The sequence below is a fragment of the Leucoraja erinacea genome, chromosome 19 (assembly GCF_028641065.1).
Source record: "Leucoraja erinacea ecotype New England chromosome 19, Leri_hhj_1, whole genome shotgun sequence".
Taxonomy (NCBI): Eukaryota; Metazoa; Chordata; class Chondrichthyes; order Rajiformes; family Rajidae; genus Leucoraja; species Leucoraja erinaceus.
Window position 1 is genome coordinate 36,593,485 of NC_073395.1, and position 18,651 is coordinate 36,612,135.

Consider the following 18,651-nt stretch of genomic DNA (forward strand, 5'->3'; position numbering starts at 1 on the left):
TTAAGGTAAAGGAACACTTTGGAAGTAGTGACCATAATATGATAACCTCCAACCTGCAGTTTGAGAGGGAGAAGATGAAATCAGTATTACTGTTGAATAAAGGTGACTACAGTGGCATGAGGGAGGAGATGGCTAACATTGATTGGAAATCGACACGAATAGGAATGATGATGGAGCAGCAATGGTAGGAATTTTTGGGAGGAATTCGGAAGACCTTTTAGTATCTTTTAATTCTAAAAAGGAAGAAAGATTCTAAGGGGAGAATAAGGCGACCGTGGCTGACAAGGGAAGTCAAAGACAGCATAAAATGTAAAGAGAAGACATATAATATTACCGTAGTTTATTGTCACGTGTACCGACCGAGTGTTGCGTGCTATCGAGTCCGCAGAGATAACAATCAAGCTATTTGCAGTGTCCAGATGGATGATAAGGGAATAACGTTTAGTGCAAGGTAAAGCCATCAAAGTCCGATCAAGGATAGTCTGAGGGTCAGCAATGAGGTAGATAGCAGACACAAAATGCTGGAGTAACTCAGCGGGTGAGACACCATCTCTGGAGAGAATGAATGGGTGACGTTTTGGGTCGAGACCCTTCTTCAGACTGATCTGAATCAGGTAGATAGTAGTTCGGCACTGCCCTTTGGTTGTGGTAGGATGATGCAGTTGCCTGATAATAGCCTGAATCTGGAGGTGTGCGTTTTCACACTTCTAAACAGCATGAGTGAAAGGGGGCCCATGAATTTATCAACAGTGTGGGCAGCAGGGTTCCCTGAGTATAAAGATGGTGCAGGAGATAGGAACCCCTTCAGTTTAAACACGGACAAGGAAACAACAACGCCAGACTTAGAACAATACCCGGGATCAATGAGCCTCTGTATTTAACAGCAAGGTGGGTGACTGGCCACTGAGTTTAACCACAGCCTGGGAGACAGAGACAATTTAGGTTTAAAAATGGTATGGGAAGTACAGGGGCCTTAAATTTCAAAGACATCCTTACCTTTCAAGCATGGATGGCTTTCCACTCCAATGAGTCATCCTTACCTTACTTTGTGGAGTTTAATTCAGCAGGGTCTCACTGAATTATGTACTAATTAATAGGATTTGCTCTGTTGAATCCAAAAAGCACATTCTTTGTGCCAACCAAGTAATTATGTATGTTCAACAGCAAAAGTAGAAAGCAAAAAAATAAAGAACATCCCTTTCATGGGAAGCACCTACCCTTGAAGAGCTACTAACTCATCCAGCTTTCCAACTTGCAGCTGAGACTAAACACCTGGAGGAAAGGCATACTTGTCACTTGCATGTGCATCCTATTCTTTTATTATACCTCAATGACCCGGCTTATTCAGTAACATCATTTATAGAAAAATATCTGAGACTACCACATATTTGCACATAAATGTTTTGTGCCAAGTGCAACTAACCTGTCAGTGTTTTGCATATTTAAGAGTAATCATCAAAAGCCAAGGCTTCTATGAGTTTATAATTGTACCAGCTTGTTAGTTTTTCCAAAGGTTTAATTGACTGTCAGATAAACAGTGTAACATGAACACATCTTGGCCAGTACTTCACTTCTTCTCGTGTCTACTAAAAGGGATAGATTTTCCTTTTGTTAAAGATCAGTCTGAGTTACAATTCCGATTGAAAATTGAAAGAGCTTCCAAATTACAGTCATGCATAGACAAACAAATTAACTACTCATATCACCCAATAAATACCTATCACAGGTTGCATAATGTATCCTACCTTCAGTCTCACATGTCCAGGAGCCAAGGCCTAATAACAAATTAGGCAACTGATACAAAGGAAAGATTAATAATTCAGTATCTCATTGCTAAATTAGTCAATCATTAAACCATTAAATCTTTTGTTTCACTTGCCAAAAACCCTTTAATACCTTCCGACGTTATCAGTATCAACAATTATCTTATCTAATTTTAAAGAATAAAATGTGAGTTTAATGAAGAGACACAATGTGCTGGAGTAACTCAACGGTTCTGTCAACATCTCTGGAGAACAAGGATAGGTGACATTTAGGGCTTTGTCAGACTCTGAGTTGAATGAAAACTACTTTAGTTAGCTTGGATGACATTCCTTCTCTCCAGAGAAGCTGCCTGTCTCGTTGAGTTACTCCAGAATTTTGTGTCTATCTTTGGTGTAAACCAGCATCTGCAGTTCCTTCCTACACTTTAGTTAGCTGGATTACCACATGCATCTATGAATCAGAATGTGTTTAACGGCATATGATCGGAGAAGACCTGGTCCTCCCCTGCTTACGAATGCCTGAATTATGAATATCATGATTATTATGACATTATGGCTATTGCTACTTTTCAGCCCTGCCAGAGGGAAATGATACAGGAGCTTGAAAGCACACACCACCAGACTCAGGAACAGCTTCAACCCTTCTGTTATCAGGCATCTGAACAGTTTTTCCATAAGCTAGGGTACTGTCCAATTCACCTCCACCCTATTGCAGATATTTGACCTTGTCTATGGTAGTCTACAATGCTGAGAACTACATTCTGCACTCTGTATTTTCCATTTACTATTACATTTGAGTTTATGTAAATGTAAAGCACTATCTGATTTTACTTCAGAGCCACGTGAGTGACTACGTGAAGACCCTGCCAGCACGCATGCGCGACATATCTTCTCACGCATTGCACAGCGACGGGCAGGGTGAAGAGTTCTCCCGCGGCAAAGTTTAAATACGGAACTTGCAGGTAAGTTACCTAATCTGAGGTTGTGTATTTTTGCCCTTGTGTTTTTCTGTTCCAGTAAAACTATGGACAAGGGCAAGAAGTCGAAAAGGGTCGCGTCTCGAGTGGCTGCAGGGGACCGCGAAAGTTTCGGCAGCCAACAGCGACCAGCGGCACCTGGACCGCAGTTACTACGGTCTGTAGTCACCAATGTAAATCTTGCTCAGCTGGGACCAGCGCCGCTAGCTGCACAGCCCGAACCAGCGCAGCGGACTGGTGGGAAAGCGAAGCAGAATTCGGCCCGGCCGGTTGACTCGGATGAGTCGGGCCAGGAGGACTCGCTGCCGGGGAGCAGTGGAGGTGACCGCATTTCCCGCATGGAGCGGTTGATGGAGCAAATGCTCCAAATACACACTGAGTGGAGTATGGTCACCATGGGGGTCATCGCACACCCATGACAGCACCTTACCCAGGGCTGTATAATGCATCTCCCACGACAGAGGGGAGCATTACGGGCCAGGGCTGGGCTGGCCCCGAAGAAGGGGACATGTCTGAAGAAACTGGCAGTGTGCTGGGGGTGCAGGATCCAAAAGAGCTGATGGGAGTGGTCACGACATTTGCGGTGCCACCGCAATCAGGGCAGCCGTTGCAATCCAAACTGGCAGCCAGCATCAACTACCTGTCATTTCATCCACTACAGGAGCAGGTAATGAACGAGACTACAGCAAAATACATGCCTCCTGAGAACTGTGTCTCATTAAATGTCCCTGCAGTAAATAGTGCTATCTGGGGGTACATTGAAGCTGGCATAAGAACCCAAGAGGTTAAAATGCAGATTTTGAAGCTTCTGACATCAGGCATAATGGCGTTCGCTCATTCCCTGGATGGAACAGAGATGACGGACACTGAACAGGATACACTGGCACTGCTCTGCAATACTCAATATGAGATGAATTGCCTAAGAAAGAGCGCGATCAGACCTGCACTAAACCCCAAATTTGCAGGGTTGTGTAAGACAGCTGCTTCACAACCACAAATATTGCTATTTGGCGGGAATTTATCAAAACTGGTCAAAGAGATCAATGAGGAGGCTAAAGCCATCGGGCTCATGAGGGCGTCATCATCAACGAGCAAGACCACTTACCCCAGACGGCAGCACCCCTATGCATCCACCAGCAGGCAACGACACGGGATGCTGGTGAAAGCATGAGGGCCGCGCAGCAACCACAAAGGTCTTTTTTAGGCCAAGGCCCAGAGCGACCCTCATGGAAGATGCGCCAACCCCGCACTCCAGCGCCTCCTCCGCAGAAGAGGCAGAAACCGAAGAAGTGAATGTGCCACCGGTAACCATGGAGGTAGGTGGCAAGGTGCAAGAAACATGCAGGTAATTTTGATCGACCTATGCAATTACCAGCCAAAGCAATTTCAGAGTTACAATGGTGGAAGCAAAATATTTGGCATAGTTCCAGCCCCATCATTATTAGTAACCCATCATTCACATTACAAACTGATGCCAGCGCTCACGGCTGGGGAGCTACTAACACTATATCCAGTACTGGTGGTAGATGGAATATACAGGAATCATTGTTACTACAAACACTGGGTATAAACTATTTAGAGATGTTGGATGCGTTTTATGGGCTAAAAGCATATTGCTCAACAATGCACCATCTGCATGTCCGCCTACAAATTGATAATACCACAATGGTGGCATATATTAATCATATGGGTGGAATAAAATTGATATCATGTGACAATCTGGCCAATACAATCTGGTGGTGTGTCAACAGACATATTTGGCTATCAGCAACTATAAGGTGGCAGACACCAGGTCAAAAATTTAATGACATGAGTGACAATGTTGGCCAAAGTACAATCTGCCATATGGTGTGTCAACAGACTTAATCACCAGTTGCCAACATAAACCAACAGCAGTGATGGACGCTTTCCGCTGGACTGGGTAAATTGTTTTTCTTTTGCTTTCCCCCCCCCTTCTGCCTCATCAGTCGGGTCTTATGCAATTAGACTCTGCATCAGGTATTTTGGTAGTACCCGATTGGCCTACTCAGCCATGGTTCCCTGTGGTCCTCGACAGACACGGAACCATGTCATGTCCGTCGCTAAACGACCAGATTATTGGTCCATCCTGTAACACTGAGTGGATGTTGATCACAAGAATTTGCTGATATCTAATCGATATGGAGAACCAGAGATCATACCTCTCATGCATCTAGAAATTATCACCAGTTGCCAACATATGTCGCTTGGATGAACCAGACCCTGGGCATACTTGCAGGACAGCGATGGACGCTTTTCTCAACACAAACCCTCCTAGAGTGAGGTATTCCCAGCTTCAGTGTTGTTCTAACATTGCTCAGGGGTTGGTCACCAGCAATGTCCCTGTCCCTGGGGAAAAAACAGTTATGCTTTTGTCTATACTTTCTACCCCCTTCTGCCTCATCAGTCGGGTCTATATTTAAAGTCCACTAAAACCATAAGAGGTAGTGAATTGGCACTATGGATCAGCCATAAACAGCCTCATAGCAGGGTATCAGTGCAGACCATCTCTAGATGGCTCAGACAGGTTTTGGGAGCTGCAGGGGTGGATACTGACATTTTAAAATCTCATTCCACCAGGGCTGCAGCAACATCGGCAGCTAGAGAAATGGAAATGCCTATGGACCATATCCTGGCTACAGCAGGATGGTCTATAGAGAAGACTTTCCAACTCTTTTATAACAAACCGATCACCAAACCTGCGGTGTTTACAGAAACAATTTAAAATTCTGTAATATAATTTATCCCAAGGGATCATTATTATTTTGTTAAAATAAATTGTTATTGTTTGAATTTTGATTCATGTTTGAATACAATAACATACTTCCTCCCTTGGATGACTATGGCAGTGAGTGAAGCATGGACTCGTTCCACGGCATGAAATCACAGATCTTTAAAATCTTCACGTAGTCACTCACGTGACTCCGAAGTAAAATAATAAGATTAAACGAGAACTTACCAGTTTGAAGTTTGATCTTTATTTTATGAGGAGTTACGTCGAGGGATTACGTGCCCTCCACGCCCACACTCTATCATAAAGGTCAACTGGTATTCTAGTCCCTCTTATCTTACTATGTTTTTTTTCACTTACTGTTGTCTGTGATTTCACACCGCTGCTTTGAAGAATGTCGCGCATGCGTGCTGGCGGGGTCTTCACGTAATCCCTCGACGTAACTCCTCATAAAATAAAGATCAAACCTCAAACTGGTAAGTTCGGTAGAGTTGATGCCTTACAGCTCTTGCCACACCAGAGACGCTGGTTCGATCCTGACTACGGGTGCTGTCTGTATGGAGTTTGCACATTCTCCTTGTGATCACGTGGGATTTTACCAATTTCTTAGATTGCTCCCACACTCCAAAGACGTACAGGTTTGAAGGTTAATTGGCTTGGGTTTGTATACTTGGTATACAGTTAACTGTAAATTGTCCCTGGTGTGTGATCTAGTGGTGATCTTATAGAGGTGTAAAAACTCATGAGGGGAATAGATAGGATGAATGCATGCAGTCTTTTTCTTGGAGTTGGGGAATCAAGAACTAGAAGGCATGGAGTCATGGTGTGCGGGGATAGATTTAATAGGAACTCGAGGGGCAACTATTTCACATAGAAAGTGGTTATGTATTTGGAACAAGCTGTCACAGGAAGTGGTTGAGGCAACTACAATAACAACATTAGAAATACATCTGTGCAGATACACAGATAAGAAAGGTTAGAGGAATGTGGGCCAAACATGGGCAAATGGGACTAGCTTAGACGAGCATCTTGGTTGGCAATGATGAATTGGCTTGAAGGGCCAGTTTCTATGCTGTATCACTGTGTGTCTGAAGCTTGCTTCACCTTGATCTCTGTTTTCAGTTTCAGTTCCTATTCTCTACCTTTTCAGCCATTCACAATTCTGAATTCAGTGCATGTGTTTCTCACATCATTTATTAACTCCTTGACAATGGTAGCGGCAGCTGCGGTTATTCTTTCCAGACAAATAAAGTGCTGAATTGTCTTCAATACACATTTATGACCCAGATGTCAAGGCTTGTATGCTGACTCCCACGAGTGCTGTATCTACTTTGTTAAAGCTGACAATAATGCTTAAATGATCAGCTGTCAATGTTTAAGGCCCAACATTGAATTGGCGATTATACTCAAACACATCAGGAATGGAAATCCTCTTTCAGTTCATTGGTGAGAACATCTGCAACATTCTATTGATGAGTAAAACATTGCTGAATTTTCTGGCACCACTTTAAGGAGTCTTTACATTGTACTTTTATTTTGTTAAGAACAAAACAAAGCCACTCTCTGGTCCCTCTGCAGCTCAGTGATGTATCAAGGTCATGCCTGTGGTGTCACAATTGGTTGCTTTGCGATCTCATCTTATCCAATTAGCTTATGCAAAGATGATATGAACTCCATTGTATATTTGTCAAAGTATTTTCAGTTAGTTATTTAGTTTGAGTTTAGTTTATTGTCACATGTACCGAGATATAGCGAAAAGTTTGTGTTGCATGCTAACCAGTCAGCAGAAATACTGATCTGAAGAAGGGTCTCGTCACAAAATGTCACCCATTCCTTCTCTGCAGAGATGCTGCCTGTCCCGCTGACTTACTCCAGCTTTTTGTGTCTATCTTCAGCAGAAAGGCAATACATGATTACAATCGATCCATTTGTAGTGTACAGATACATGGTAAGAGAACAACATTTAGTGTAGTATTTCCAAATTATTAATGATACTGTGCTTTAAGACTGTTCCGAATATCAGTCAGAGTTTTCTGCAGAATAAATTTGCGGCAGATTTGGTGTGATAAGTAGAGGAGAACAAGTACAGTGCACCAGCCCAGCTTGCCATTCTATGGGAAATCTGACATTGTGTGGGAGAGCGCGCAGTGGAGATACAACTGGAAGATAGACACAAAGTGCTGGAGTAACTCAGAGGGTCAAGCAGCATCATGGAGAACTTCTTCAAAGTAGGCGTATCTTGAAGTGATTTCGGTGAGAGGAGGACAGCCTCTTCAAAATAGGTATACCTGGAGAGAATGCTCAAGGCTTGCCTACTATGAAGAAGTTTTCTTCCTCTCTCCAGCCTTTTCCTACCTCCATCCCCCATCCCCCTGCAACGACACGCCGGGCTGTGACATCATCGCCCAACGCCATGCGCTAGGCGTACGCCATCAAGATGCTGCGTACGGCATCGAGATGCTGCGTAAGCCCGTCAAGGCGCTGCGTACGGCCTCAATGTTGCTGCGCGCCGACAGGCCGTTGCCGCGCGGAATTTTTGGACAGTGTCAGTTTTTCAGAGCCCCGCGCGATGTCGGGACCAGCCCCGCACAACTCCATATGGCTCCGGCGATCGAAGTGGGACCGGCCCCGCGAGGCCGTATGGCTCAAGCGACCACGTTATGTCGCGCTCGCCGCATGCAGTCGCATGGTGGTGGTACAGGCCCTTAAGGTGTTGCATTATGAGAAGTCAAACCAGGATAGGACTTTCACATGTGAATAGTAGGGGCCTGAGGAGTGTTGTAGAGCAGAGGGATCGATGAGTACAGGTAGATAGTTCCCTAAAAGTGGTAACACAAGTAGACAGGCTTTTGGTGCATTGGCCTTCATCAGTGATACACTTGTCCAAGATGTTTGAATTATGTGTTCAGTTTTAGTCACCCTGGTATAACAAGGAAAAAGTGCAGAGGGGATTAACGAGGATTTTGGCAGAACTTGAGGGCCTGATCTACAGGGAGAGTTTTGGTAGGCTAGGACTTTATTCCTTGGAGCACAGGAGGCTGAGAAGTGATCTTATAGAGATGTATAAAATAATAATAAGAATAGATTGGGTAAATGGAATGGTAAATAGGGTGGGGAAATCAAAGATAGGCACAAAATTCTGGAGTAACTCAACGGGACAGGCAGTATCTCTGGAGAGAAGGAATGGGTGACTTTTCGGGTGGAAACCCTTCTTCAGACCCGATATCAAAAACAAGAGTGCATATGTTTAAGGTGAGAGCGGCAAGGTTTAATACAAACCTGAGGAGAAATCTTTTCACTCAGCGAGTGGTAGGTATACGGAACAAGCGCCAGGGGAGGTACTTGAGACAAATACTATCACAGCATTTAAAAGACATTTAGACAGGTACATAACAGGTATGGAAGGGTCTGAGCTAAATGCAAGCAAATGGAACAAGCTTAGATGGGGATCTTTGCTGGCATGGACGAGTTGAGCGGAAATGCATGCTTTTATGCTGTATGGCTCTACAGTGGTTGGCATGGACATTGTTTAGTTTGGTTCAGGTTAGAGATACAGCATGGAAACAGGCCCTTCAGCCCACCAAGTCCATGCTGAATGTTGATCATCCGGTTCACTCTAGTACTACGTTACCCCAATTTTTTACCCACTCCCGACACACTGGCGACAATTTTTACAGAGGCCAATTAACCTGCAAACTGGCATGTCTTGGGATGTGGTATAAAGCAGGGAGAATGTGCAAACTACTCAGAGACAGCACCCAAGGTCAGTATCGAACTTGCATCTCTGGCACTGTGAAGTTCAATGGTGAGCTGTATGGCCTATTCTGTGCTAAAATCCAATCACTAATTTTACAAATGTATTCATAAGGTCTTAAGATCATAAATGATAGGATCAGAATTAGGCCATTCGGCCCATCAAGTCTATTCCGCCATTCAATCATTGCTGATCTATTTCTCCCTCCTAATCCCGTTCTCCTGCCTATTCTCCATAACCCCTGACACACATACTAATTAAGAACCTATCTATCTCTGCCTTAAAAATATCTATTGATTAGGCCTCCACAACTTTCTGTGCCCAGTGACGTCAATATGTTAGCCCACTCATTCCTGGGATCACTCTTGTAAACCTCCTCTGGACCCTCTCCAGAGCCAGCACATCCTTCCTCAGAAATGGTGCCCAAAATTGCTCACAAGCGCCTTATAGAGCCTCAACATTACATCCCTGTTTTATTATACAAGCCGTCTTGTAATAAATGCTAGTATTGAGTTTGCTTTCTTTACTACTGATTCGACTTGCAGATTAACTTTTTGGGAATCTTGCACCAGCACTCCAAGTCCCTTTGCAATTCCGATTTAGAAATTAGGATACACCTTTATCCCTACTACCAAGTGCATGACTTCACACTTTGCTGCACTGTATTCCATCTGCCACTTCTCTGCCCACTCTCCCAACCTGTCCAAGTTCTTCTGCAGAGTCCCTGCTTTCTCTACACTACCTGCCTCTCCATCTATTTTGTATCATGCCACAAAGCCTTCAATCCCCTCGTCCAAATCATTAATATACAACCTGAATAGTAGTGGCCCCAGCGCCGACCCCTGCGGAACTCCGCGAGTCACTGGCAGCTAACCAGGAAAAGCCCCCTTTATTGCCGCTCTTTGCCTTCTGCCAACCAGCCAACCTGCTATCCATGCTAATATCAGCCTTTTAATACCATGGGCTCTCATCTTCCTTAGCAGCCTCACGTGTGGCACCTTATCAAAGGCTTTCTGAAAATCTAGGTAAACAACATCTACTGACTCTCCTTTGTCTGTTCTGCTATTTACCTTCAAAGAATTCCAGCAGATTTGTCAGGTAAAACTGTTAATCCTGGCTAAATTGGACCAGTCAGGAATTTGTAATTGGGTAATTGGATGAAACCCCTGTGTGTTTCGGCCCTCAGCTTCGCGGGGCATATAAAAGGCCGTGATCACGAGGCTCAGGGTCGATCTTCTGGAGGAACTTCTGGAGTGTCGTTGTTTACGCAAGGCCTAGAAGGCATAAACAGTAGACACAGGGATCGAACCTGCGGTGGGGATAGGTACAGTGTTTGATCTGTGATGCGCTTTTGGTAAAAACTAGACTTGGGGGAAGCTTAGAAACAAGCGATTATCATGACTACCCTTCCCAAAACTGTGCTGACTTTGGCCTATTTTATCGTGAACTTGTAAGTACTCTGTAACCTTATCCTTTACGATACGATACGATACGATATGATAGAACTTTATTTATCCCAGGAGGGAAATTAATTTGCCTATAGTTCGCACCATTCTGCTTTGCTTCCTTCTTGTGCATTCACATTCCAAAAGAAAATCACCACTTCTCTTTAACGATCACCAGACGCATGTTTGTTCCACATAAATGAAGCCAAAGCCCCATTTGGATGGGCAAGGGCTGATTAGGGATTGTCTACATGGTTTTGTACATGGGAGGTCGTGTCTCATTAATTTTCTGATTAATAATCTGATTAATTTTTTTGAAGACGTGACCAAAGTGGTTGATGTAGGTTGAACTGGAGATGTTGTGTACATGGCGTTCGATAAGGTTCCGCATGGTAGGCTGCTCTGGAAGGTTACGTCAGGAGTCAAGAGTCAGGAGTCAAGAGTGTTTTATTGTCATATGGCCCAGACAGGACAATGAAATTCTTACTTGCTGCAGCACAACAGAATATGTGAATATGTAAACATTGTATATAACGGGGGAAAAATAAAAAGTTCAATAAAAAACAAATATAGTGCAAATAACAAATAACAATATAGTCTTTTGCAGTTCAGAGCTCATAGGTTATTCGTTGCCTGATGGTTTAGGGGAAGAAGCTGTTCCTGAACATGGACGTTACAGTCTTCAGGCTCCTGTACTTTCTTCCTGATGGCAGTGGTGAGATGAGTGTGTGGCCAAGATGGTGTGGGTCCTTGATGATTTTGGCTGCCTTTTTGAGACAGCGACTACGATAGATCCCTTCGATGGTGGGGAGGTCAAAGTCGGTGATGGACTGGGCAGTGGTCACAACTTTTTGTAGTCTTTTTCGCTCCTGGACGTTCAAGTTGCCGAACAAGGCAACGATGCAACCAGTCAGAATGCTCTCTATCGTGCACCTGTAGAAGTTTAGGAGAATCCTCTTTGACATGACGAATCTCCGTAATCTTCTCAGGAAGTAGAGTCGCTATATAGTGCCTATTTTACATTTGCATCGGTGTGCTGGGTCCAGGAAAGATCTTCTGATATATGCACGCCCAGGAATTTGATGTTATTGACCCTCTCCACCATTGTCCCGTTGATATAAACAGGATTGTGGGTCTTCATCCTTCCCCTACTAAAGTCCACAGTCAGTTCCTTGGTCTTACTGATGTTGAGAGCCAGGTTGTTGTGCTGGCACCATTTGGTCAGTCGGTCGATCTCACTTCTATACTCTGGCTCGTCTCCATCTGTGATTCGTCCAACTACAGTGTCATGGGCGAACTTGATCGCATGGGATCCAAGGAGAGATAGCTGAATGGTAGACAATTGGCTTCATGGAAGGAAACAGAGGGGAATGGTGGAAGATTGCTTCTCAGACTGGATGCCTGTGACTAGTGGTGTGCCCCAGGGTTCGGTGCTGGGCCCGTTACTGTTTGTCATCTACATCAAGATATGAGAACATGCAGGGCAAGATTAGCAAGTTTGCTGATGATACAACAGTTAGCAGTTTTGCAGATAGTGAAGATGGTTGTGAACGATTGCATCAGGACCTGGATTGATCGGCCACGTGGTTGATGGAATTTAATACAGAGAAGTGTGAGGAGTTGCATTTTGGGATGTCGAAAAAGGGCAGGACCTACACAGTAAATGGTAGGCCTCTGGGTAGTGTTGTAGAGCAGAGGGATCTAGGAGTAAAGGTGCATGGTTCCTTGAAGGTCGAGTTGTAGGTTGATAAGGTGGTCAAAATACTTTTGGCACTTTGGCCTTCATCAGTCAGAGTATTGAGTATAGAACTTGGAAGGTCAAGTTGTATAAGGTGTTGGTGAGACCTTCAGAATATCGTGTTCAGTTCTGGGCACCATGTTATAGGAAAGATATTGTCAAGCTTGAAAGGGTTCAGAAAAGATTTACAAGGATGTAGCCAGGACTTGAAGGTGTGAGCTATAGGGAGAGGTTGAGTAGGCCGAGTCTCTATTCCATGGAGACCAGGATAAGGGGTGATCTTATAGAGGTGTATAAGATTATGAGAGGAATGGATCAGGTAGATGCACAGTCTTTTGCCCAGAGCAGAGGAATCGAGGACCAGATGATATAGGTTCATGGTGAAGGGGTAAAAGATTTAATAAGGATTCGAGGGGTAACTTTTCCACACAAAGGATGGTGGGTGTATGAAACAAGTTGCCAGAGGAGGCAGTTGAAGCTGGGACAATCCCATCGTTTAAGAAAGAGTTAGACAGGTACATGGATTGGACAGGTTTGGAGGGAAATGGACCAAGGTCAGTCAGGCAAGTGGGTCTAGTGTAGCTGGGACATTGTTGGCCGGTGTGGGCGAGTGGGGCCAAAGGGCCTGTTTCCACACTGTATCACTCTATGACTATGGCCCAACCATTCTACCAATCCTTCCCTGAACACCTTCCACTATGTATCAATGGAAGCAAGAATTAGTTAGAAATGCCGCTGTTTGATTTGCACAGCTATGCTTATCTTTAAATAAAATGAAATTCTCCATGACAATACTTTTTATATGGTTTGTCTTTTCTAGACTTCCATCATCAACCTACCTCCACCCTTCTATAATTTGCAGGTCAAATATGTTTAATTTAAATTTAAAGATACACCATGGTAACAGGCCCTTTGGCCCAACGAGTCCGCACTGACCATCGATCACCATTCCCACTCATGACACATTCGGGGAAATTTGCAGAAGACAATTAATTTACAAAACCACGCATCTTTGGGATGTGGTGGGAAACCGCAGCACCCAGAAGAAACCCACACGATCACTGTGAGAATGTACAAACTCCACGTAAAAAGCGCCTGAGGTTAGGATTGAACCTGGGTCTCTGGCACTGCGAGGCAGCAGCTCTACCAATGCTGTCCAAAAGATGGGCAAATATGCCAGAGTTTGACAGCAAACTAGATTATTACCTTCAGCCTTTTTAAAAGCAAAATTCCAACAGGATAGGGCCACCAAAGAACAGTTGTATAGAAATTGGAGTAGGCATTTGGACTCAAGCCCATTTAACTTTGCAATATATCATGACTGCTATGTTTCTGGCCTTTGTCCAAACATCTACCTATCAAACCACCTCCCACCTCTCCCCCCTCCTACACACCCCTGCCCACACACACCCCCATTACCTCCTCCCCTCCCACCTCAAACCCCTCTTCCCTCTCCTCCCACACCCCCCTTCTCTCTGCTCCTCCCCTCCCACACATGAAGAGGAGGGGGAGGTAGTGCTGGGGGATGAGGGGAAATGAGCCGTGCCTGCACAGTTACGGGCTATGGGTGTGTGGTGGAATATTGCATTGGGGGAACGGGTGAGTGGTGGAATAATGAATGGGGAATGGGTTGCGTGGGGTCCAGGCCTCCAGTGTGACTGGGACCCAACGGATCCCAATTAGTCAAGTTAAACTTAAACCTAAACCTATCTTGGGCATTTGAGTTACAGAACTAGGTTGTGATACAACCAGTCAGTATGATATTTTCCATACACCTGCAGAAGTAATGGAACTTAAATTAATTCCACTTCTTTAGTCTCATAGACAGAACTGAAAAGTTCAGCATAGATATTTTTTTCCTTTTAACAAGGAGCTTTTATTACATAATCAGTTACAAAATACTGCCAACATCAATCAATCAATCAATCAATCAATCATCAAATTACAACATCTGCAAGTGAGTAAGTCTGCAAGTAATATTTTTGTTGTTCTGTTTTGGGATATATGGCAGTAAAACACTGTTGACATCATCATCCATATCCATGACGCACTCGACCCTCCCCCCCCCCCCCCCCGCCCCCCCGTGGCGGCCAGTGTTCATGGAAGGCTTGCAGAGTCCTCATGGACCACACATGTTTCCTCTTTCGGGACACACGAGCATGGAAAGAAGGGCAGGCACTAGACCCAGGCTGTAACCTCAATGACCTGTTGCCTGGACCCTTGAATGGCCATCTTGGCTAGGCCCAGGATCAAACCGACAGGGAAATCACTCACTGCCAACCGCTGCTTATGAATACTGAGGTCATTCGAGTTGGATGCACCAGGTCGCTGACTACTTGGGCTGTGTAGTGGATCAAGGACAGTGAGCAGAGTTTCAATATGATGATAAAACGCCTGTTTATACATTATTAGGCACCAGGTTGGGTATGCATATTATATGTTAATTATTAATATTACTGCTCTGTAGCCAGCCAGGCATAAGAGATAACGGTATAATGATAAATGTTTTATTTTGTTTGCAGAGAACTTGTTTGAAACACTCTCACAACTTCTCTCCACTGGTTCTATAAACAATAAACCTTTGATGTTTGTATCTGACCTGGGTCTCAATTTGTTCTTCAGTCATTCAATTTTCCCCAAACAATTGATGTAGTGAGCTGAGTATTTGGGCAGGAAGGAACTGCACTGGAATGTAAGGTGAGAATTATTTATCTTCGAAAAACAGAATGAATCATATGTAAGAAGGAACTGCAGATGTTTAAACCGAAGACAGTCACAAAAAGCTGGGGTAACTCAGCGGGACAGGCAGCATTTCTGGGGAGAAGGAATGGGTGACGTTTCGGGTCGAGACTCTTCTTCAGACTTAATGGAATGAATTGGGCTTGTTCTTTATATTCCCCCCCTCCCCCCATATCCAAACCTAGAAGGTACACATCAACCATCAAAGGTGAGAGTAGGTTGATTTAGCCGTGTTGAGGGATACCAGCAAAACAATGGTTACGGGCAATGGGCAACTGATTGAATATCCATTGGGGGATGGTTCGAAAGGAATTGCATGATGCTGGTTTAAATGAACATAGACCTCAAAATAGGTGATCAAGACCCAACTGCAGATGCTGGAAAATTAGTCAAGTTAAACATAAAATAAACCCATCTCCAGCATTTGAGTGACACAAAATAGGTGATGTTTCATGTTGAGACCATTCTTCAGGCTGAAGAACCATCTGAAGAAGGGTCTCGACCTAAAATGTCACCTATTCCTTTTCCTCAGAGATGCTGCCTGACCCTCTGAGTTACTCCAGCTTTTTGTGATTCATTATTTGTTGAGGATAATTGCTCACAAAGTAGGCCAGACGATCAATCAATCAAGGTATGTTACAATCACTTACCTTCAATCAATCACTGCAATTCTGCCATCTGGCCGCGAGTAAGTCTGCAAGATTTTTTGTTGCTGTTTTGGGGGGGGGGGCAATGGTTAACATGGGGGGCCATATCCATTTCCGCACCTGGTCCTGAATTATATTTTGTTGGAGTGCAAGATGTTGCTAAAGAATCGTTCCGACGGCCATGGAAAAAAAAATGCAGAGTCCTGATTTATGCTTGCAGACCAAAAATGTTTCCTCTTTCGGGACACACGAGCATGGAAAGAAGGGCAGGCACTAGACCCAGGCTGTAACCTCAATGACCTGTTGCCTGGACCCTTGAATGGCCATCTTGGCCAGGCCCAGGATCAAACCGACAGGGAAATCCACTCACTGCCGACCGCTGCTTATGAATACTGAGGTCATTCGAGTTGGATGCACCAGGTCGCTGACTACTTGGGCTGTGTAGTGGATCAAGGACAGTGAGCAGAGTTTCAATATGATGATAAAACGCCTGTTTATACTTTATTAGGCACCAGGTTGGGTATGCATATTATATGTTAATTATTAATATTACTGCTATGTAGCCAGCCAGGCATAAGAGATAACGGTATAATGATAAATGTTTTATTTTGTTTGCAGAGAACTTGTTTGAAACACTCTCACAACTTCTCTTCACTGGTTCTATAAACAATAAACCTTTGATGTTTGTATCTGACCTGGGTCTCAATTTGTTCTTCAGTCATTCAATTTTCCCCAAACAATTGATGTAGTGAGCTGAGTATTTGGGCAGGAAGGAACTGCACTGGAATGTAAGGTGAGAATTATTTATCTTCGAACAACAGAATGAATCATATGTAAGAAGGAACTGCAGATGATGGTTTAAACTGAAGACAGTCACAAAAAGCTGGGGTAACTCAGCAGGACAGGCAGCATTTCTGGGGAGAAGGAATGGGTGACGTTTCGGGTCGAGACTCTTCAGACTTAATGGAATGAATTGGGCTTGTTCTTTATATTCCCCCCCTCCCCCCATATCCAAACCTAGAAGGTACACATCAACCATCAAAGGTGAGAGTAGGTTGATTTAGCCGTGTTTGGGGATACCAGTAAAACAATGCAGTTGCAATGTGGCAACTGATTGTGATCCATTATATGGTTCGGAAGGAACTGCTGATGCTGGTTTAAACCGAACATAGACACAAAATAGGTGTTCAAGAAGGAACTGCAGATGCTGGAAAATTGAAGGTACACAAAAATGATCCAGCTCCAGCATTTGTGTGACACAAAATAGGTGATGTTTCGTGTTGAGACCATTCTTCAGGCTGAAGAACCATCTGAAGAAGGGTCTCGACCTAAAACGTCACCTATTCCTTTTCCTCAGAGATGCTGCCTGACCCTCTGAGTTACTCCAGCTTTTTGTGATTCATTATTTGTTGGGGATAATTGCTCACAAAGTAGGTCAGACGAGTGAATGTAAGTATGTTACAATACTTACCTTCAGCAGCACTGCAATTCTGCCATTGGCCGTGTGCGCGATTTTGGCGCATTTGAGGGGGGGGGAGGGGGAAGTGGGGTTAAAACGCGTTTTTTTCCGACCTGGTCCTGAATTATATTTTGTTGGAGTACAAGATGTTGCTAAAGAATCGTTCCGACGGCCATTCTGTGTGTTTCAAAAAAAAATTTGCCTGACAAGTTAATCGCTGGAGTGATTTTAAAAGGCCCGCCGCTTCTGCCGCTCGCTAAGAAGCCGTCAATGCCGACAACGGGCCTGATTTTATTTAGGGGACAGGTAAAATTTTCAAGTGTTTTCACCCCTCTATAAAAAGTGTCTCTTAAGATGTATTTAGAGCCACAGTTTAAGTTGCGAAATCGCTGTGATTTTGTCCCCCCAACGAACAGCAGTGTAACAAAGCTGTGTGATATGGGGAACTGTTTCCATGCAACCTCAATCCTCCAAATGGGCCCGTTCCAGAAAATCCCACTCGCAAGCTGATTTAAATGGCGATTAATTTACAGGTATTAAACATTAAATTCCTTCCATTTGGCCTATAAACGCATGACAATGAGATTTAAAAATGATGTTATATTGTAAATTCTTGTGTGAATGTTATTTGGACACTTAGGCTATTTAAAAATGTTAATATATTCTTAAGAAATGGATAGATGTTTAGATCTAGTAATTGAATTTTGTAATCAGCTACAATTAGGTAACTAACTAACTATATGCTTTAATTTCAAGTCATCTAAGTAAGATTGTTTCATATTTGTTTCAGAATGCTATAATAACCGAACATTTATTTCAGTTCTCTTAAATTTTAAGAAAGTTATGGGCTTTTAAATGTTCTCGATCACAGCTTTTGTGTTAAGTCAATGAAAAAGCAATAGGGAACAAGATGCCAATTTCCGAGTATGAAAATGGCCATAACATTTTTAATACTGAAGATATGAAAGTGAATTAGGTGTCAAATTAAACTTCTTTTTATGCTTTATCTGATGGGATAAATTAAAAACGATTTTTAAAATCTCGAAATTTTGTAACATTGCTAGTGAATGCTCAGTGCCGTGAAACGTTGGTCCTCAGGTGAGCGATGGTATTGGGGGTAGGGTATTGACATAGATAGAGAACTGGTTGCCAGACAAGAAGCAAAGAGTAGGAATTAACAGGTTATTTTCAGAATGGCAGACAGTGACTAATGGGGTGCCGCAAGGCCCAGTGCTGGGACCCCAGTTATTTACAATATATATTAACAATTTAGATGAAGGAATTAAATATCAAATCTCCAATGTTATGGATGACACAAAAATGGGTGGCAGTGTGAGGTGCGAGGAGGATGTTATGAGGTTGCAGGGTGACTTGGATACA